Here is a 22,720-nt window from a genome sequence, read left to right as displayed (position 1 = left end):
TTTAGCTGGAAGGCTAAAATCCAGGAAGCCCTCACTGGCACTTCTGCTCAACAACTATAACATCGATTCCCACTGGAAAGCCAAACAGGTCCCTTAGCACCCAGTTATAGGAAGACATATCAATAAGTCCACAAAAATGGTGACAGGCTTTGAAGTACCACATCAGGAATGGACAATCCTGGATAGGATTCCCCCCTCAATGGCTTGTTTAAATGGGGTATAGCATCCTCCCCTCAGTGTGACCGCAAGGCCCCACATTAAAGTGTAGATCAGAGGTCTCCAACCTTGGCAACTTTTACACTCGTGGACTTCAACTCCCAGAGTTCCTCAGCCAGCAAAGCTCCCAGAGTTCCTCAGCCAGCAAAGCAAAGCTGGCTGAGGAACTCTGGGAGTTGAAGTCCACAAATCTTAAAGTTGCCAAGGTTGGAGACCCTGGTGTATATCACATTGTGACCAGCTGTAAGCTGAAGGCATTTAGTGGTCCAGAATCTGAATTTTTTTTTAAAAAAAATATATGAACCAGCATTTCTCAGCCTTGGAAGTTTGAAGTTGTCTGGACTTCGACAACATAGCTGGCTGGGTAATTCTGGGGGTTGAAGTCCACACATCTTCAAACTGCCCAGGTTGAGAAACACTGATAGATAGACCATGTTGTGCTTCAATGGTTAGATTGCCTAGACGAGGGGTCTGCAAACTTGGCTCTTTTAAGACTTGTGGACTTCAACTTCCAGAGTTCCTCAGCCAAGTTTGCAGACCCCTGGCCTAGACCAAGGGTGTCAAACTCAAGTCCTGGGGGGCACAGGGTGCTTAGGTCTGGTCCATGGGGCCACCCTGGAAACAGAAAAGGACCGGCCTACAGACCTCGGGATGGCCATGTTGTCCATTTTCGCTGGCAGAGGGTTGCAGGAGACAGTCACAGCCAAAAACAGAGCTCAGGAGCCTGTTTTTGTTGGCAGAACGCTTGGGCCACCATAGGCGCCCCTGACATGAGTGACGTCAAGCTGGCCATGCCCCCCCTGCCCCCCCCCGAGGTCAAACACAACCCTGATGCAGCCCTCAACGAAACTGAGTTTGACACCTTGGGCCTAAACATTAGTACTTGAAACATAGATCTTTTTGGCATTTATATTTTATTATGTTTTATTAATTTAGGTAAAATGTTGATATATACAGTATATTTGTTTTCTGAGGTTTTCGTGGGTGTTTGTATGTAGGTCTTTGGTTATTCGGGTTTTCTCCCGCGTAAAATTAGAAGTGTCTTGGCGACATTTCGACGAAGTCTCATTCGTCATCTTCAGGCTTCAGCTTCGTGCTTCTAGGAGCAATGTGTGATCGCAGCTGTTTCTTCCTTTTAACAGTTAAAAGGAAGAAACAGCTGCGATCACACATTGCTCCTAGAAGCACGAAGCTGAAGCCTGAAGATGACGAATGAGACGTCATTGAAATGTCGCCAAGACACTTCTAATTTTACGTGGGAGAAAACCTGAATAACCAAAGACCTACATACAGTATATTGTATATATACAACCTTTTATATTACACTGAGAGCATATGCACCAAGACAAATTCCTTGTGTGTTTAATCACACTTGGCCAATAAAAAATTCTATTCTATTCTATTCTATTCTATTCTATTCTATTCTATTCTATTCTATTCTATTCTATTCTATTGCAAGTCCATGTATGATATGCCATATGCTAAATGAATACATTCCCAGAAAAATGTAAAACATGCCAACATGCACCTTGATCTAGCCAAGATTCTTGGGGACACTCTGCTTGAAATTAATATTTTGGTCTCGACTTGCCTGCTAGTTGCTAGTGATCATTTTTTGCACTTATGACTATTGCAGCATCCCCCTAGTCGCGTGATCAAAATCTAGACCCTAGCAACTGGCTCCTACTTATGACGGTTTCAATGACTCAGGGTTATCCCTTTTTGTGACCTTCTGACAAGCAAGTCAATGGGAAAGCCAGATTCAGTGAACAACCATGGGACTAACTGCAGTGATTCCCTTAACAACTGTGGCAAGAAAGGTCATAAAATGGGGCAAAATTCAATTAACAACCATCCTGCTTAGAAATGGAAAGTTTTGGACTGAATTGTGGTCGTACGTTGAGGATTCCCCTGTATAGCTTTCCATCTCTGAGCACAACTCTGGGCAGCTCACACCAGGAGTAGGAGAACCACAAAACAGAAACTGAAAATCCAGCACCTCAGTTATGCTCCCTGGATGCCCCAACCACTACTCCTACGCCCCCACCACCTAGCCTCAGGCTTGAATAAAAACCAGGTCCTGATGGCCCAGAAGACTAGAAGGGATGGGGGGGGGGTCTGCCTGATCGTTGGTGTATGTATGTGTGTGTTTATGTTTGTGTGTATGTGTATTTCTGTGTGTTCTACAACAGGGATCCCTAACCACCACCCCACTGGGCCATGAACTGGCACTGGGCCATGGCATGCCAGCAATTAGACCACACTGTTGTGGTCTGCCAGCAGCCTGCAAAACTGGTAGCGGAGTCAGACAATGAGGAGGCTGGGGAGGACAATGGGTCAGTCCTAGAGTCAGGGGGAACCCAGACAAGGGCTCTGTATCAGAGGCAGAGATGGGGCCAGGGCTATCTGGAGTGATGTGTGGACTCCAGAGCCTCCAGAGGTAGACAGCAGAGAGGCAGAGGAACAGGAGGAGCCTGTTCCTAGTGCACGCATGAAAAGAGCTGCCAGAAGGCAAGAGCAGCTGAAGCAAAAAGGACAACTTGGGAGTAAGGCCAGAAGATGATTGGCCACTCCCATAAGGCTTAAAAGAGCAGCAATGAGCCGTTGGGTTCTTTGTAGAAAAGCAACATTGATTCCATTGCTTCTTGTCAGCGTCTCTTGAACTTTGTGGGGGTTTTGCCAAGAAAAGCCTTTGGCAGGTTGCCAAAGACATCAAAGGTTGGTGATAAGGCTGAGGGACTGGTTATTAAGAATTTTGTTTTGGACAAAGCTGGGAATGAATTAATTCTCAGATGCTTTAATAAAATAAGTTTGCTGAGGACTGAATTGTGTTTAGGCATCACTACTTGGGCCTTGGTCAAAACACATTCCCCCCATTCTTTTAAACTCCCCATGGAGGAACAAGGGGCCTTCAACGCAGCCCAACATCTCCTGGGAAAAGCATCTGCTTCCCAAGTTTTGGCAGGAGTTTGATGTAAGTCCTTTTATTACCCGGCTCCAACCAACTCCAGATGCCAAGAATGCTAATAATATACTAATTAGTGAGGTTCTGGATTGTTCAGGAGAAGTGACCCCATGCTGGTGAGGGGCGAGTGGGGAGCCAGTGTTTGGCAGAGGCAGGGCCGATTTTGCTAGGCAACGCCACAGCTCCGTGCCTGCATGTGGGAGGGGGAGTTTTATTTACTCCTCCAGGGCAGAGCGGGGAGATGGTGGCCGGCCTACAGAAGAGGGCAGGGGCTGAGAGTAAAGAGTGACACATCTTTATTTGGGGTTGGGCCATTTTGAGGCGAGCAATTTTTACGGTTCCATTAACTGGTGAGATCGTTTGGGAAAGAACATTAGGAGAAGTGCCTTGGGGAGCAGCCGTGTATCCTATTATGTGGAATGCTAATAGAATGAAAAATTAATTAAAGGAAAGCTTGCAGCAGGACAGGCGCTCTTCCTTGCCTCTCCCATCCTTTGTAGATGGACCTAGAAATGTGTGCTAAAAGGGGGGGGGAAATGACCTGGAATGGAATTGTTGATATTGACAACTTTCTGGACAAGCTAGAGCTGATCTATCAGGCCTCCAAATGCTACATTTAATCAGTTGAATAGCAAACATGTCTTTATGGTCCTCTCGTGTTCTGTAGCTCATTCCCTTCCAGAAAAAATGGGGAAAACGCTGTTTTACTGATAGGGAAGTTGAGGTCAATTGAACAATGGCAATTCATCCAGCCAAGGTCACCACACAGAGGTACCATATAACTTCTTGGAAATTTAACTTCGGATTTATCTTTCGCCTACTTCACGCCTGCGTATGCCTTAACAGGAATATGTTTCTTTGATTTTCACAATCCTGGAGTCCCTGCAAGAGATCCTTAGTGATTTCACTGGGAACCTTCCCAAATGCTCAGGGGGGGAAAAAAACCCCAGTAATTAAATACTCAAAAGAGTTACAGACCACATGGGATTTGACAGCAGAATTCAAGCTGCTGTTGTCTGGCATATTCCAGCCATTAAATGTACACATGGGATAACTGTGTTTTCTCACTTATTTGAATTTGCATTTCATCCTTCTTCCATTAAGAGAGGGGGGAGGGAGGGAAAGCCAAAGAAATGAATATTTTGTCAGCCTTTGCAAATTTTGCCCTCAACAGTTGCCTGCTAAAGAATCCAATTTACCACTACAATTTTCTTTCTTGTCTGGTCATCAAACTAGACACGAAAAGAATACATTTTTAAACCTAAGTAGAAGTTTATTCAGATTAATATCCTGATGGATGAATGTAGAATATAGAATAAAAGATTTGGAAGGAACTTTGGAGGTCTTCTAGTCCAACCCCCTGCTCAGGCAGGAAATCTTACTGCATCCTGGACAAGTGGCTTTCCTTGAAGACCTCTAGAATAGAATAGAATAGAATTTTTATTGGCCAAGTGTGATTGGACACATAAGGAATTTGTCTTGGTGCATATGCTCTCAGTGTATATAAAAGAAAAGATACCTTCATCAAGGTACAACATTTACAACACAATTGATGATCAATATATCAATGTATAAGGATTGCCAGCAACAAGTTATAGTCATACAGTCATAAGTGGAAAGAGATTGGTGATGGGAACTATGAAACGATTAATAGTAGTGCAGATTCAGTAAATAGTCTGACAGTGTTGACTATTGAAACAGTTTATGTCCAGGATGATGGATCAAGCATGTGAGCCTGAGGAATGTCAATTACCAACAGCTGGAGCCTGGAGATCCTCGCTTCAGGAGAATTGATAGGCGGCGTTAGCAAAGGAAGGAGGGCAGGCCTGGATAAGTGCTGAGTCATGGAGCCACACCCCATGGCCTATATAAAGGATCTGCTTTCTGGCATTCTCTGAGTCAGGCAAAGTCTACCTTGAATTGCTGAAGTCACTTCCTGGTCTCCTGCCTGCCTTGAGAACTTTGCTAGGACTTTGGCAGAACTGCAGAGGCACGCCTGATACGGACTTCCCCGACCCGGCTGTCAGCGGAGGAGTGGGACACGACAGCAGCTTTTTTGTAGTGGGATGATGAGAATTGGATGCAATTTCCAAATGCGGCCTTACCAAAGTGTTACAAAGTGGTACTAACACTTCATGTGATTTTGATACTGTTCCTTTGTTGATGCAGCCTAGGTAGGACTGCATCAGTCGTAAGTACGTAAGTTTCAGTCCTTCCTTTATAGCCATCCTGATGTCAAAGAACCCCCCCACACACACACCTTTCCTGAAATTTGCATTGGAAGCTCTGAGACCATAAACTTGGGGTAGGGGGGAGATTTGCAGGAAAAGGCCAAGCATTAACTTCCTCCAGCTCTATCCCAATCAGAAGAAAACTTTCTGCCTTTCCGAAGCCGTTCTTGCAACTTGCTAATTTTGTGAGTTGTGCCTGATTTAGCTTGGCTGGGAGGCAGTCATCAATCAAAGCAGCATAGGTTTTTTTTAAAAAAAGCTGGGTTTTTAATGATTTTTATTGTATATGAATATTTGTAGGCTGCCTACAGCCCGAGGAGGAGAGGGTGGCATATAAATTTTTCAAATGAATAAGCATCCTTCTTTCTGGTTCAGCACAGTTTTCGCTTTGATTTCGCCACTGGGCTTATGTCAGCGCCATGCTACATCGGTGTTTCTCAACTTGGCAATTTTAAGAGGGATGGGCTTCGACTCCCAGGATTCCCCAGCCAGCATTGGGAGTTGAAGTCCTTCCTCTTAAAATTGCCCAGGTTGAGAAATCCTATGTTAAATTGTAATTGGGCAACCTTAGGATCTTCCGTGTTATACCTGCACAAGCTCGCAATTCAAGGAGCTGGTTATTGCTCTTCATGCTCTATAACTGTGATGGCGAACCTGGGTTTCTGGCAAGCATGTGCGTGGAAAAATCAGGGTCGAGCTTATCAGGGTCGAGCTCTGGAAAAGCCGAACTTCTGGGTTCTAGCATGCACGTGCGCCCGACGATCAGCTGGCCAGTGAAGGGGTCCTTTGCACACACGGCAGTGCCAAAAACTGGTGTGCATGCGCACCTGATTGTCAGGCGCGCATGTGCACCAGAACCTGGATTTTCTGGAGTGTGATCCCTTTGTGCGCATGGCAGTGCTGAAAACCGGCTTGCACATGTGCACCAGCTGGATGATTCTTGGGCGTGCATGTGTGCTAGAACCCGGAAGTTCAGCTTTTCCGGAGCTCGGCCCTGATAAGCGCGTGCACATGTGTGCGACGTTTCCGCATGACCTTTTTAACACTCGGTGCCGAAAAAGTTCACCATCACTGCTCTGTATAGTAGAGGACCAGATTACTTGTGGGGTTTCTGGAGTCACCTTATAGGGGGTGGCATAAAAAATTAAATAAATAAGTCAATTTGCCACTCCTACTAGATTGAGAAGAGTGAGCAATGCTCCAGACCCCTTCTCTGAAACTTTACCGTATAGTCGACCTTGGATGTGAAAGTTTTCCATGGCTCCCCCAACCTTGTAGAATAGTGGCCCCCAACTTTCGGGGCACCAGGGACCAGTTCCGTGTAGAGAGGTTTTTCCATGGACCAAAGGGGGCATAGTTTCACACGCTGTTGTGACCGAGGCTCAAGTAGTGATTACCAAACACAATTCAGTCCTGAACAAACTTATTCTATTAAAAGAGCTGAGAATTAACTCATTCTCAGTTAGTCTAAAACAAATTCTTCATAAACTGTCCTTCGGCCTTATGATATAGACCCCTGATGTAGAGTGCTGGCTGGGGAATTCTGGGAGTTGAAGTCCACAAGTCTTAAAGGGACCAAGGTTGGAGAACCCTGGACTAGAAGACCTCCAAGGTCCCTTCCAGCTCTATTATTCTGATGTCCTGATGTTCTAATCCCGTTTCCACCTTTTACTTTCTACTGTGGCCACCCACCAGCCTCATCGGACTCCTTCCAGCCCCAAAGACCATTAAAGCAGCTATTTAGAAGAAAGCCGGTTCTGCAGGATTGCGTGGAAATCTCTAAACGGAGGACAGGCAACTGTAATTATTATTAACTGCTACTTATTACGAGGATAGAAATTAGCCATTAAGCATATGCTCAGTACACCTTCTGCAAATTAGCAGCCTCCATGCACGGTGGGCTATAATTTCCATCGCTCTCAGCTGGCAGGCCTCGCTGGGAATTCCAAGAGCGATTGCCCAATGCTTCAGGAGGCCATCCAACTGCAGACGGCCTGGATGGTACAGATGGCTGATACGATTTTAAAGGGCTTCCGATGCTGACTCTAATGAGAGCTGAAATCCGTTCCAAACACTGGCAGATATTTTTTTTTCCCCATGGGAGGGTGGGGTGGTGTTTTGTTTTTGGTTTGGTTTGGTTTTTTTGCTCCAAACTGATACGTCGCTTAGTTTTCTTATTAATATTCCGATTCCCTCTTTCTAGATTTGTTGTGGGGGGATTTTACTCCAGCAGCAGCTGTGTGTAGATTGGGCTGAAAAACTGCAGTGGCTCTACCTTGAATGGTGTCTAGGGCAAACCTGTCTGGTCCCAGACCAGCTCAATACCTTAACCCAGTGATGGCGAACCTTTTAGACTCCGAGTGGCCAAACTGCACGCGCGCATGCCCAAACTGAAAGGTGTGCGCTCACCACATGCACACACATGTGGACATGCATGAATGTGCACATGTGTAGCAGAGACCCAAAAACCAGCTGGCCGGTGGGAGAAGGGGCATCCCAAAAATGACAGCATGGCAAGAAGTAAGATATTTCTCTTTCATGAGCTTCTGTTTTATCGTTTGCAGGAAAGCAAAAGCTCACGAAAGAAACACCATGGAGATCTGGCCTGGGGCGACAGCCTGCGTGCCAGCAAAGAGGGCTCTGTGTGTGCCACCTCTAGCACGCATGCCATAGGTTCGCCATCATGGCCTTAACCGCTATAGTGGTAGTCCTCAACTTACACCCATAACTGAGCCCCAAAATTCCATTGCTAAATGAGGCAGTTGTTATGCAAGTTTTGTCTCATCTTACAACCTTTTTGCCATGGTTAAGCGAATTGCTGCAGTTGTTAAGTGAATCATGTGGCCATTAAGCAAATCTGGTGTCAGTTTTGGAAGGCAATTTTCTTTTTTGCTTCCTAACTGCCACATATTTTAGCTGGTGAAGTTGGGAGTGGGTTGTTGTTGGAGCGGTAGAAAGTTAGTCATAACAACATTCTGTATTCAAGGACATCCTGAATCTGATGGAGACTGCCTGAAGATTGTATCCAGTTGAGTGTGAAGAGTTGATTGGACAATGTGATGAACTTGTGGGTGTGGGGCAGGGCTGTGAACTGTCAACTGGGTGTGGAAAACCTGGAAGCTTTCAGTTTTGGGTTTTCCCAGCTGTGCCAACATGACATCTCTAATAAATTGGAACTTTGATGAACCTCAAGCCTCAGAGCTTTATGTCGTTGGGGGTTTTCCTTGGAACCCTGACATCTGGCTTCCCCTGTTGACTTTGTTGGAAGCCGGCTGGGAAGGTTACAACTGGTGATCACGTGACCGTGGAACCTTGCAAGATAGATATAGATACATTCCAGTTGCCCGGTGTCTGAATTCTGATCATGTGACCATTGGGATGCTGTAACAGCTGTAAGCGTGAAAATCGGTCACGACATTTTTTTTTGTGCTGTAACTTTAAACAGTCACTAAATGAATGGTTGTAAGTGGAGAACTACCTGTACTGTAATGGTTAGCAGGAATAGCCTTTAGGAACAGGAGAAAGAGCCACAAGCAAGATACCAGTCAGATAAAAGAAATTTGAGTCTGGGCCCAAACTGTAACCTGGGAAAGCATCTAAAAATCATCTAAAAATCAAGGCCTTTTCTAGTTCTCATGAAGATAAAGGGGAAGTACATTCAAACTTATAAGATTCTGTTGCTTAACATTTTAATAAAAGTCCTACTGATATGCATTTCCTAGCTCAGGAATTCTGGGAGTTGAAGTCCACAGTTTGTAAAGTTGCCATAGTGGGGCCACCCCTATCCTAGACTGTGTAAGAGGCAAGACCACAACTTTTTTCAGTACCCTGGAGAGCTCCCTGCTGAAAATTAGAAACCAGATTGCTTCATTTCTCAACTAAGACCAAAAATGGCATTGTCTTTGCTTGCAGCTGAAATAATTTCCAGACTGGCTCCCACAGCTGCCCTGGAAGAGAAATGCAGGAAAACCCTATATGAAACTGCAAAACTGCCCCTGTGATTTGTTGTTGTTAGTTGCGAAGTCGTGTCCGACCCATCGTGACCTCATGGACAACATTCCTCCAGGCCTTCCTGTCGTCTACCATCCTCTGGAGTCCATTTAAGCTCAAGCCGACTGCTTCAGTGACTCCCTCCAGCCACCTCATTCTCTGTCGTCCCCTTCTTCTTTTGCCCTCAGTCTTTCCCAGTATTAGGCTCTTCTCCAGTGAGCCCCTATGATAGAGGGACCATAAAACCCACAACCCACGTTCTTCTGAATTGCCGATTCTACAGGGACATCCGCCACCATCCCTCTTTCATTTAAATTTCCAGCACACACTGATAACTTTTATCTGCACTCTTCTGTTTAAACAACCAAGACAAATCTATTTCTTTAAAAGGAGCACCATTTTTCTACTTCATGCGCAAGCATAATTGTTGCTAACAGGTCATGCTGTTAGGAACTAGCTTTGTGTCATTCGTTTGATTGATTGTGTTTGCATTGCTCAATGACTGAGATAAAGTTCTGTCTGTCTGTCCAGAATGGCTGTTCCTAAGACTGTGGAAGTCTCAGCTTCTATATCGGAGCTGTTCCATAACAGAAGAACTGAGTAGATGTAGAAGAACTACATCAATAGCTCTGAAGGTGCCTATGGAGATCAGTGGTGGGTTTCAAAAAATTTTACTACCAGTTCTGTAGGCGTGGCTTGGTGGGCATAGCATGGCTTGGTGGGCGTGGCAGGGGAAGGATACTGTAAAATCTCCATTCCCTCCCCAATCCAGAAGAAGGTTACTGCAAAATCCCCATTTCCTCCCAATCATCTGGGACTTGGAAGGCAAAGAATAGATGGGGGCGGAGCCAGTCAGAATTTTTACTACCGGTTCTCTGAACTACTCAAAATTTCTGCTACCAGTTCTCCAAAACTGGTCAGAACCTGCTGAAACCCACCTCTGATGGACATGTTTAAGGAATTCTCCAACATTGGGCTGTCTCTAGCTGATTCAAATCTGAGCCCTCACTGGGTTCCTGACCTGAGAGATAGAAGAGATTTTCTAAGGAGTCCACTGGTCTCCATCACACAAAGAGGAGAATTGTGTGCATGTTCACCATTCTGCAGCAACGGGCGTGCAATGTATATAAACCTGATGGGAATATTTTAGATGTAGGCAGCTCTGCCTGTCACAGGAGGAGGAGCTTTGCAATGCATTCTTATTAAAAACAACATTTTTTCTTCTTCAGCATCCAGGCAAAAACCAGGGCAAAAACCACAGAGGCTCAATCCATCTTACTAAATCAATAATATTAATGCCGCAATATTTCCCTGTATTATTCCCAGCTTTGACTCTGCGCCAGTCGACGGCCAACTTACCAAGCCCCGCAACTCCAGACTGCTATTAGTCTTCTCAGAGAGGAATTACAAATCTCTTAGAACTGAGTAATGAAGTTCAAATATCAGCTGAATCAGCACAGGGACGTGACCCGTGAATTTGTGTTCTGGGAGCTAGTTCAGAACTCAGCTTTCTTTCCTGCCACAGATTTCGTAGGGAAGTTTTCCCAAATGTGACACTTTCTGTAGGATGAAAGGTTTACATTCCCTGGTGCATAAATTCAGCCTTGCTTTGCAACGCCCTCCCTACGTTTAGTCTTGTAGTCTAATGGAAAGAAGGATGAGGGGTGACTGGATTGCAGCGTTCCAATATCTAAGAGATTGCCACAAAATACTTATAAAATAAAATACCTTATAAAATAATTATAAAGTAAAATAAAATACTTATACAATACGTATACTAATAAAATACTTATAAAATACTTATAAAATAAAATACCTTATGCCACCAGACTTGAAATCCTGGCTTTAGAAAATTTAGAACTTCGCCACCTTCAGCATGACCTGAGTTTAACTCATAAAATCATCTGCTACAATGTCCTTCCTGTCGAAGACTACTTCAGCTTCAATCGCAATAATACACGAGCACACAATAGATTTAAACTTAAAGTGAACCGCTCCAATCTTGATTGCAGAAAATATGACTTCAGTAACAGAGTTGTTAATGCCTGGAATGCACTACCAGACTCTGTGGTCTCTTCCCAAAATCTCCAAAGCTTTAACCAAAGACTATCCACTATTGACCTCACCCCATTCCTAAGAGGTCTGTAAGGGGCATGCATAAGAACACCAGCGTGCCTACCATTCCTGTCCTAATGTTCCCTTTGGTTGTATCCAATTCATATGGTTATTTCATGCTTATACTTATATATACTGTTGTGTTTGACAGATAAATAAATAATAAAAAAAAAATAGAGGGGGGTGAACCTGTGGTATTTTCCAAAGCACCTGAAGGCAGGACAAGAAGCAGTGGATGGAAACTAATCAAGGAGAGAAGCAACTTGAAACTAAGGAGAAATTTCCTGACAGCTAGAAAGAACAATTAAGCAGTAGAATTAAGCCTTCAGAGGTTGTGGGTGCTCCAACACCAGAAGTTTTTAAGAGGAGATTGGATAATCATTTGTCTGAAAGGGTATAGGGCTTCCTGCCTGAGTAGGGAGTTGGACTAGATGACCTCCAAGGTCCCTTCAAACTCTGCTATTCTGTTACCCTCGCCGTGCTGTGCAAGAAAAGTAGAAATCCAGATCAAGGCAATATCTGTAGCTGAGGGTTGAACTGTGGAATGCGTGCAGACAACACGGCGCAAAGTGCACCAACGACTCTGTGCTGAGTTGTTTGCCTGCAGACATTTCGTGACCCAAATAGGTAATGTCATCAGTGCTCCATCACCCTCAACACCACCATAATCAGGGCACTGTTGATGTTACCTAGAATGGGCCATGAAACAGTCCTCCGTCACTGGAAGGTTTCAAAAATAGACTGGACAAAACATTTTACCGGGATGGTATTAGGCAGTGATGGCTAATTTTTTTGCCATCATATGCCAAAAGCGTGGGGAGCATTGGGGGACGGGGTCACACGCATTCATGCACATACCCGTAATCCCCACCCAAAAGGAAGTCCAAGTCCCTGCCGCAGCAGCCACATGTCCATCACACGGTCCAAACGATGCACCATCCCAACTGGAGATGTCGCCCAGTCACACCACTCCAGGTGCAGGGCAGGATGTCCTTGACTTTCAAAGAAAAGAATGCTATTATGGCTAAATACCTCTCCAACTCCATACAACCCCCCCTCCCAGTTTCCCACAATGTGGCAGCCCTGAAGATCCAAAGTAAAAGATGGCTTCCAAGACTGACACAAGGACTCCACAACCTGAAATCTATTTTCAAGTTGTTGTTTTTTAAATAGACCATATCTGGATCTCAATTAAAAATATATATCTCCTAATCACAGCTATATTCTCAAGTCTTCCACCAAGCCAAAGTTCAACATCCATTTCTCCATCCAGATTTCGCCCATCTCACTCAGGGTTGCTTAATAACGAGGGTCACATTTTTATGATTATTTTTAGCAGTCGTAAGATGCAAGAAGTAAAGTCACAACATCTAAGATTTTATGGAAATAGGTTGTCCAAGCTTCTTCTTTGCTTGTGACACCCCTCCCCCGCCGCCTCTGCTGTCCATAGTTTAGAACAGGGGTGTCAAACTCACAAAGACATGTTCTCGGCTACCTCAGCCACAGTTGTGTCAGATGCCATGAGAAGAAACAAGCCAACTTTGTTTTCTTTCCGATAGTGACTTCGTTTATTGGGTCTGCTACAAACCGGGTCTCAGTAAAAGTCGAGGTCTCTCTGTATAAAGTCAGCGCTGAGAGCTTCTGCCTCTCAGCCCCTTTTAAACATCCCGCACTGCTCATGCCCCGCCCCATGGCTGAACTGCTCTGTTGATTGGATGCCCGGCCGCTCTCTCCCTCCTCGTCTGACAGCCTCAGCTTCCATGTCATCTGCCACATCCTGGAACTAAAGCAGCTCTTCCTAACGCCCAGCCCTCATCTCCCTCTATCCCGGCCGCCAGTGTGCTGATTCTTTTCTCATGCTTGCCAAACACAGATCCCTGCAGCCCTCAAACAAGTTCTTGATATGTCATTCCTTTGGATCTTTGATTAGGGGCTACTCCCATGATCCGTATCCCTGTAGTGTCATGTTTCGAGCTGGAGCTGGGCTCGACACACGTTGTCATCACGTGACGTATCGCAACTTTTTCCCCTTCAGTAAACTGGGAGTGGGCGTGACCAGCATGTGGCACATCTGGCCAGTGGGCCGCGAGTTTGACAACCTTGTTTTAAAAGCAGCTGACTTTTTTTGTTACCTTGTGGAAATTAGTAGGAAATGTATTTCTTATACAGGTAGTCCTCGATTTGCAAAGTAACAACACTGAAAAAAAGTGCAGCATCCCCAGGGTCACATGATCAAAATTCAGACACTTGGCTACTGGTTCATATTTATGATGGCTGCAGTGCAGTGGTGAAATCTAATTTTTTTTTACTACCGGTTCTGTGAGCGTGGCTTGGTGGGCATGACAGGGGAAGGATACTGCCAAATCTCCATTCCAACCCCACTCTGGGGCCAGCCAGAGTTGATATTGGCTGGTTCTCCAAACTACTCAAAATTTCCACTTTGGGTTCTCCAGAACCTGTCAGAACCTGCGGGATTTTACCTCTGTTGCACTGTCCCAGGGTCATGTGATCCCCTTTTGCAACCTTCTGACCAGCAATATCAATGGAGAAATTAACAACAGTGTTACTCACTTAATAACTGCAGTGATTGACTTAACAACTGTGGTAAGAAAGACCCTAAACCAGGGGTGAAATCTACTTAACTTTCTTACCAGCTCGGGAGTGCACAGAAGGTAAAAAACACATTGCTTCCTAGTTAAAACCAGGAAGTAATGACACCGGGGTGGGTGGGTGGAGTTTCGCTCCTCTATTGCTACCGGATTGCCGAACTACCGGCAGCGATCGCTACTGGATCGCGCGATCCAGTCCAATCCGGTAGCATTTCACCCCTGCCCTAAACTTCATTTAACAACTGTCTACTTAGCAGCAGATATTTTGGGCTCCACTGTGGTCGTAAGTGGTAGCTGCAGTTCCACCCAGCTGGGGGTGGCGATGGAGCACAATATTCCAAAAAGGTTGCATTTGTTCACACCTTGCAGCAATTAGCCAAGGATTCAGACATAAAGGTTTACGGCTTTGACAAGGAACTGATATCAGTCACCAAATGTGGGACTTTCTGCTTGCAATATCAAACTGCATAAGCTGCAGCTTATCTACCCATAACATGCTTTGACTTTACCCAACGTACCAGTGTTTAAATATGTTGTGCGAATCAGGCCGTTGCCTTAACCCACAATATGACTCCTGTTGGCACAGTGTGTTACGTAAACATGGCAGCCCTGCATATCTATACATGGGGTTAGCACATCTTGCAAACTCGTATACCAAATACAAAAAGGACATACAGAGTTACGGGGCATTTTCCCTTATTGTTCTTCGCCTATAGACAGAATCTTGCCAGAACTAAAGAAACAAACTACTTGCAACTTTAAAGATATCCTCTGAGGATCGCTAAGTAGGCACTGCCTTAACTTTCTTCCTCCCAACCAAACTTTGCCATCTCTTGGTCCTCTGGAATGTAGTCCTTCCCTCCCTCCTTTCTCCTGGGAATCCAGACCACTTTCCACCACACACATTAAACTGTAAACTTTTTGGTTTAACAAATCCCATAGGTTGTGTTGATAAAATTCAATCCATGACACAGCTGTATTAATATTCCTTCTGATTTTGGGCAGCATACTACAAGAAAATGTTGAGACTTTGAAAAAAAAAGTGCAGAGAAGAGCAATGAAGATGATTAAAGACCTGGAGACAAAAACATATGAAGAAGGATTGTAGGAACTGGGTATGGCTAGTCCAGGGGTCAGCAACCTGCAGCTCTGAAGCCGCATGTAGCTCTTTCACCCGTCTGCTATGGCTCCCTGTCACTCAAAATATGCGTCACAACCACCAATGTGCAAGACCCGCCGGCACGCAATTTATTGAGCTTTTCAACCCCCGGTAGGCCAACCATGGATAAATCCAAGAAAAGAAAAGTTTCAAAAGAAAACAAAGCATTTAATTCAACTACATATGATAGTTTTGTGGCCGCTCAATAAATAGTCAGGCACGGGAAGGGTTCTGTGGCTCCCGGTGTTTTCTTTTCTGTGGGAAACGGGTCCGAATGGCTCTTTGAGTGTTTAAGGTTGCAGACCCCTGGTCTAGTCTAAAGAAAAGAAGGACGGGGGGGTGGGGTGACATGATAGCAGAGTTCCAGTATTTGAGGGGCTGCCACAAAGAAGTGGGGATCAAATTAATTTCCAAAGCACCTGAAGGCAGGACAAGAAACAATGGTTGGAAACTAACCAAAGAGAGAAGCAACCTGGAATTAAGGAGAAACTTCCTGACAGTGAGGACAATTAACGAGTGGAACAGAAGTTTCTTTCAGAAATCATGGACGCTCCATCACCGAAGGTTTTTAAGAAGAGACTAGACAGTCACTTATCTGAAATGGTATAAGTTCTCCTGCTTGAGTAGAGGGCTGGACTAAAAGACCTCCAAGGTTCCTTCCAGCTCATTCTATTCTACTGCTACAAACATGAACCTGTAATCTTTTCAGCTTCATCTCCAAATCTCCCCCCTAACTTGGGTGTTGTCAAGCTGTGCTATTTGGGCCTGATGACACCATTACAGATACAGGCCACTTAACCCACAGATTCTCAAGAACAGCATTCTCTAACTCAGAGGGATCATTTCCTCTCATAATGTCTGCCACCCGTCTCACTCTGTCAAGGACCTTGGCGTACTCATGTCTAAAGATCTAAGTGCCAGAGCCCACTGTAACAACATTGCCAAAGAGGCACTAAGAGTTGTTAACCTAATCTTCCGTAGCTTCTTCTCTGGTAATATTGTATACTAACTAGAGCATACAAAACATTTGCTAGACCAATCCTTGAATACAGCTCATCTGTCTGGAACCTGCACTGCATATCGGACATAAATACAATCGAGAGAGTCCAGAGATATTTCACAAGAAGAGTCCTCCACTCCTCTGCTCGCAATAAAATACCTCATGCCACCAGACTCCAAATTTTGGGCTTAGACAACTTAGAACTACGCCGACTTCAATCTGACCTAAGCATAGTACATAAAATTATCTACCACAATGTCCTACCTGTCAATGACTACTTCAGCTTCAACCACAACAATACACGAGCAAATAATAGATACAAACTCAAGGTGAACCGCTCCAAACCTGGTTGCAGAAAATATGACTTCGGTAACAGAGTGGTCAATGCCTGGAATACACTACCTGACTCTGCAGTTTCTTCCCCAAACCCCCAAAACTTTAAGCTTAAACTGTCTACTATTGACCTCACCCCATTCCTAAGAGGTCTGTAAGGGGCGTGCATAAGCGCACCAGCGTGCCTATCATCCCTGTCCTAATATTCCCTTTTTACTTACTCTTTTCATGTATCCAAATTATGTTTATACTTTCACCTGTTATCTTATATATGATTGACAAATAAAATAAATAAATAAAATCTAGCAGCTGCCAAGCCTGAAGCACCTGGGCATGAACAAAGAAGCCAGAACAACAACAAAGCCTCTTGCGCAATGTCTCTAATGCTCATCTGGGATAAATACGGAATCTTGGAAAATTGGAAAGTGGTTTATTATGAGTTCTTATAATGGCAATAAGCATACCTTGAGGAACAGGATGAAGAGCTCCTGCCAGAATAACCAATAAAAAAAACCTGAATACAGGGCAGAAATGTAATATGAGAAAGTGCTTCAGATATGACTCTCCCCATATCTTATAAAGGAAGGAAGTGGGGGTGGGGGGAGTGCATTCACTTGCAAGAGTCTGTTACTTTCATAGTAATAAAATTAGTATTAGCATTTGTAACTCTGGTTTCCTAGTACATCAATCTTGCAATTTATTGCAAACAAACTGATCATCCACTGATTTATTGCAAATTATGCCTATGAGCAGGAATCTTCTCAAATAACTTGGTTAGCACCTGCTTGGAGTTAGATAAGAGTCAATGGAATGCAAGGGGGGTGGTTTGACTTAACTCGTAATTTGTGACTACATAGGGATCCTAGGCTGATCCCTCTTTTGACTCCACCCCCAGATTCTGTCACTCCTCCTACAAGCCCTGCATGAAATACTTTCTCAAATTACATTTATACGCAGATATTTTTTTCTACCTGACCACTGTCTTGGCTGTGGTTCTTCTTCCTGTTCCTCAAGGGCCTCTGGTGGCTCAACAGACTAAGCAGTCTGTTATTAACACAGCTGCTTGCAATTATTGCAAGTTCAAGTCCCACCAGGCCCAAGGTTGACTCAGCCTTCCATCCTTTATAAGGTAGGTAAAATGAGGACCCAGATTGTTGGGGGCAATAAAAGTTGACTTTGTATATAATATACAAATGGATGAAGACTGTTGCTTAACACAGTGTAAGCCGCCCTGAGTCTTTGGAGAAGGGCGGGATATAAATTCAAAATAAATAAAAAAAGGTTATTCCTACATTCTGTTGAAGTTCCTTAAGACGGACTCTCTTTGAATGACTTAAATATATATATATTTTCCCCCAGCGTTCTTACCACTTGAGCTAAATTGCTGTTTAAAAAAATAAGCAAACAATACAACCTCCCCTCCTCCTTCTATCTCTTGACCGTTCCCCTTTTCTTTTCCAACCTCCCTGCAATCTGTCCTAGCAGCCTTCAGATCTGTAGGGACTGCAATTCCCAGAATTCCCCAGCTTCTGGCCAAGATTGGCAAGGAATTCTGGGAGTTGCAGATTCAACAAGGCTCTTAAGATAGGCTGATGGCCAGCAACGTGTTCCGGAATACAGGAAATGGCATTTGGGATGCAAGGCCTAAGCAACTGCTGTCTTTAAAATAGAGCACAGCAGAGCTGGAGAAGTTGTTGCTGACAGCAAACCCCCGGGGAAAACTATTTTTAAACCCACCGCCCCCAATGAAACTTGCCCAAACATGGGCCAAAGGGTTCTCCTGGCTGCAATGTATCATTGGAATAGCACGAGGACCATTTAGTAATCTGGCACAGGCTTGATTTAAACAGTGATAAGTGGAATGAAGTGAGATTGTGCCAAAGTAGAGTGGGCTATTATCAAATGAACCATTATAACACCCAACCAGGCCTCTCTCTGGACGCTCTTGTAAAGATCTGGAGACCCAGCTTACGGATGCAAAATTGTTTTGCATCCTTTCTGCCGGACGTATTGTAAAAACGGCAAACAATTCTTGATACTGGTGGCTGCAGCACTTCTTTTTTAATAATATCATCATTAAATTTCAAAGTCAAACATTAAGCTGCAAACTAACCTAAAGGGGAAAAGGGAAAGGGAGTAACACAGCAAATTAAAAGTGACCATGAAAAAACACATCAAACAGAAATCGCTTCTTCAAAGCAAAAGAGATAAAAAACAATTATGTACTAAGGATAGAGAGGTACCCGAGCACTTTCATCATGGACAATTTATTAGATTTTTTTTCTTTTAATCCTGGCTTTGTTATTTTCATAAATAACTCAAGATGGCAAACATACCTAATGCTCTGAGGAAGGAGCATTAGGTGTGTTTGCCATCTTGAGTTGTCTGTTTTCCCCACAACAACAATTCTGAGTTGGGTTGTGCTGAGAGAATGGCTGGTCCAAAGTCACCCAACTGGCTTTCATGCCTAAGGTGGAAACAAAAAATAACAAACTTCAGATAGTAAGAGGGTGAAACAAGTAAAAAAAGAAGGAGTAAGAACATCTCCTTCCTAGGAATTATGTTTTCCCTTTGACTTTTCTTGTTAGAAGCTAGCTAGGAAGGTTGGAAATGGAGATCAAATGACTCTAGGGCTAGAAAGGACCTTGGAAGTCTTCTAATCCAGCTTCTAGTCAAGCATGTTGTGACTCGTCCTCCCTCCTCTCCTCAGCCGGGCCCCTCCCGTCTCCAACCGGGCCTTTTATCAGACTCTGAGTCTGATAATGAAGATGAACGGCCTGTCATACCTCCAGCCCCCGGCCCTGGCCCCATGCCCGGAGAGGATTCCAGGAGTGGAAGGACAAGCCCGATAAACCTCACTCATACAGCGTGTGTTCCTTTGGCTCAGCCTTCAGAGCAGGAACTCAGCCTGATGCTGGAATTACTCGGCCCTACTCCCTTTGACCCCTCCCTTTCCCAGAAGCTGCCAGCAGATCCAGCTGAAGACAATTCAGAGTGGGAGGATCCTCGCTTCCGGAGATCTGAGAGGCTACGCCAGCAGAAGGAAGGGGGGGGCAGGCCTGGATAAATGCTGAGTCATGGAGCCACACCCCACACCCTATATAAAGGACCTGCTTTTGGCATTCCAACCTTGAGTCAAGCAAAGTCTTATCGAGTTTGCTGATACCGGACCCTATCGCTGAAGTCACAACTTGGACTCCTGCCTGCCCTGATAAACCTCGAAGGAACTTGGCAAGCTGCAGAGGCTTCGTTGCCAAGTTTGTCATGGACTTCCTTGACTTGTTCGTCGGAGTGGGGGGTGGGACACGACACCCTATATCATTTCAGACAAGTGACTGTCCAGTCTCTTGTTAAAAATCTCCAGTGATGAAGCATCTATTACAACTTCTGGAGGCAAGCTGTTCCATTGGTTAATTGTCCTCACTGCTAGGAAGTTTCTCTTCAATTCCAAGTTGCTTCTCTCCTTGATTAGTTTCCATCCATTGTTTCTTGTCCTGCCTTCTGATGCTGCGGAAAATAAATTGACCCTCCTCCTCTTTGTGGCAGCCTCTCAAATACTGGAATTGCTATCATGTCACACTCTAGTCCTTTCCTTTAAACTAGCCAAGCTCAAATCCTGCAGCTGTTCTTCGTATGTTTTTGTCTCTGGGCCCTTAATAATCTTAGTTGCTCTTCTCTGCACTTTTTCCAGAGTCTCAACATCTTTTATGTAATGTGGTGACCCAAACTGGATGCAGGATTCCAGGTATGGTCTAAAATTGTGCTGCAACTGTCACAAATATACAGTACGCTGGTTGCCAAGTTCACATGACCAGTTTTGATTACATGACCATAGGGATGCTGCAATAGTTATAAGTCCAAGGACCCATTATAAGTCATTTTTTTTCCTGTGCCTTTAACAACTTTAAAAGCCACTAAATTAAAGCAGTGGTGGCGCAGTGGTTAGAATGCAGCACTGCAGACTAATTCTGTCCGCAGCAAGGAGTTCAATTCTCACCGGCTCAAGGTTGGCTCAGCCTTCCATCCTTCAGAGGTGGGTAAAATGAGGACCCAGATGGTTGGGGGACAATATGCTGACTCTGTAAACTGCTTAGAGAGGGCTGTAAAGCACTGTGAAGTGGTATATAAGTCTAGCTGCTATTGCCCTTCCTTCCTTCCTTCCTTCCTTCCTTCCTTCCTTCCTTCCTTCCTTCCTCCCTTCCTTCTTTCCTTCCTCCCTCCCTCCCTTCCTCTCTCCCTCAAGGTTGACTCAGCCTTCTATCCTTCCGAGGTCGGTAAAATGAGGACCCAGACTGTTGGGGACAAGAGGCTGACGCTGTAAACTGCTTAGAGAGGGCTGTAAAGCACTGTAAAGCAGTATATAAGTCTAAGTGATATTGCCTTTTTCTCTTTCCTTCCTTCCTTCCCTCCTTCCTTCCTTCCTTCCTTCCTTGCAGTGGTTAAAATACAGTGTTGCAGGCTAACTCTGCATTTTCACTACCAGCAGTTCGATCTTCACCGGCTCAAGGATGATTCAACCTCCCATCCTTCTGAGGTTGGTAAAAACAGGAGCCAGATTGGGTTGGGGACCATATGCTGACTCTGTAAACTTCTTAGAGGGCTATAAAGTACTATGAAGTGGCATATAAATCTAAGTGCTATTGCTATTGCTCTTCTGTTCTGTTCTGTTCTATTCTTATTTTGTTTTGTTCTATTCTATTCTATTCTATTCTATTCTATTGCCATGGTGGCACAATGCCTATAATGCAGGCGGACTCTGCCCACTGCCAGGAGTTCAATCCTGACTGGCTCAAGATTGACTCAGCCTTCCATCTTTCCAAGGCTGGTAAAATGAGGAGCCAGATTGTTGGGGGCAAGAGGATGACTCTGTAAACCGCTTAGAGAGGAGCTGTAAAAGCACCGTGAAGCGGCATATAAAGTCTAAGTGCTATTGCTATTGCTATTGCTTAATGAATGGTTGTTAGTTGAAGATTGCTTGTCAGCTCTTTTAAACACATCTAAATGCTGCTCTTAGTAGGGAACTTTCAGCAGCCTATCTTCATCTTAGGTGGATTTTTATGTTACAGTTTAATCTGCAAAAGGTTAATGCTCAGTCACTTCAGTGCTCTCCTCTGTATCATAACAAAATGTAATGAAAGCAGAATTCCCCAAATCCACTCCCAATGGGATCTGTACTGGAATTCTTCGTTAACCTAAATTAAGAAGCTCGTGCATCTATTTTTAATTGGGTTATTGATACTCGTAAATGTAACTTTCCCCCTAAATGGGGGGGAAATCAGGATAAGACCATCAATAGAACAATTTTATAATACCTTGGTAAGACCACACTTGGAATACTGCATTCTGTTTTGGTTGCCACGATACAAAAAAGATGTAGAGACTCTGGAAAGAATGCAGAGAAGAGCAACAAAGATGATTAGGGTACTGGAGGCTAAAACATATAAAGAACGGTTGCAGGAACTGGGTATGTCTAGTTTAATGAAAAGAAGGACTAGGGGAGACCTGATAGCAGTCTTCCAATATCTCAGGGGCTGCCACAAAGAAGAGGGAGTCAAACTATTCTCCAAAGCACCTGAGGGCAGGACAAGAAGCAATGGGTGGAAACTCATCAAGGAGAGAAGCAACTTAGAACTAAGGAGAAATTTCCTGACAATTAGAACAATTAATCAGTGGAACAACTTGCCTCCAGAAGTTTCTGGGTGCTCCACCACTGGAGGTTTTTAAGAGGAGATTGGACAACTATTTGTCTGAAATGGTATAAGGCAGTGCACGGGTGTGCCCATACCCATAATCCAATGCCCCCTACGCTCCACGCCCCACACACATGCGCACGTGACCCCTCCGCACTCCCCCACCCCCGCTTTTGGCACACGACAGCAAAAAAGGATACCGGTGGGCCCAAAAAGCCTGTTTTTTGCCCTCCCCAGGCTCCAGAGGCTTTCTTGGAGCCTGGGGAGGGCAAAAATGGCCTCCCCCACCCCGCAAGGCCCTCCGGAGGCCAAAAAGAGCTCATTTCCCGACTTCCGGTGGGCCCGGAAGACCCGAAAATCAGCTGGCCAGCGCGTCCATGCATGCTGGAGCTGAGCTAGGACAACGCTTGCG

At 44.7% G+C, this 22,720-nt stretch overlaps 1 protein-coding gene across 1 annotated transcript in view; it reads right to left on the bottom strand.

Moving 5' to 3' along the window:
• The window catches only part of MEGF11 (multiple EGF like domains 11), a 590,966-nt gene that overhangs the window by 542,379 nt on the left and 25,867 nt on the right, over positions 1-22,720 (bottom strand). The window lies entirely within an intron of this gene.

The sequence above is a fragment of the Ahaetulla prasina genome, chromosome 13 (assembly GCF_028640845.1).
Source record: "Ahaetulla prasina isolate Xishuangbanna chromosome 13, ASM2864084v1, whole genome shotgun sequence".
Classification (NCBI taxonomy): Eukaryota; Metazoa; Chordata; class Lepidosauria; order Squamata; family Colubridae; genus Ahaetulla; species Ahaetulla prasina.
This window is presented reverse-complemented; position numbering and strand designations above follow the sequence as displayed.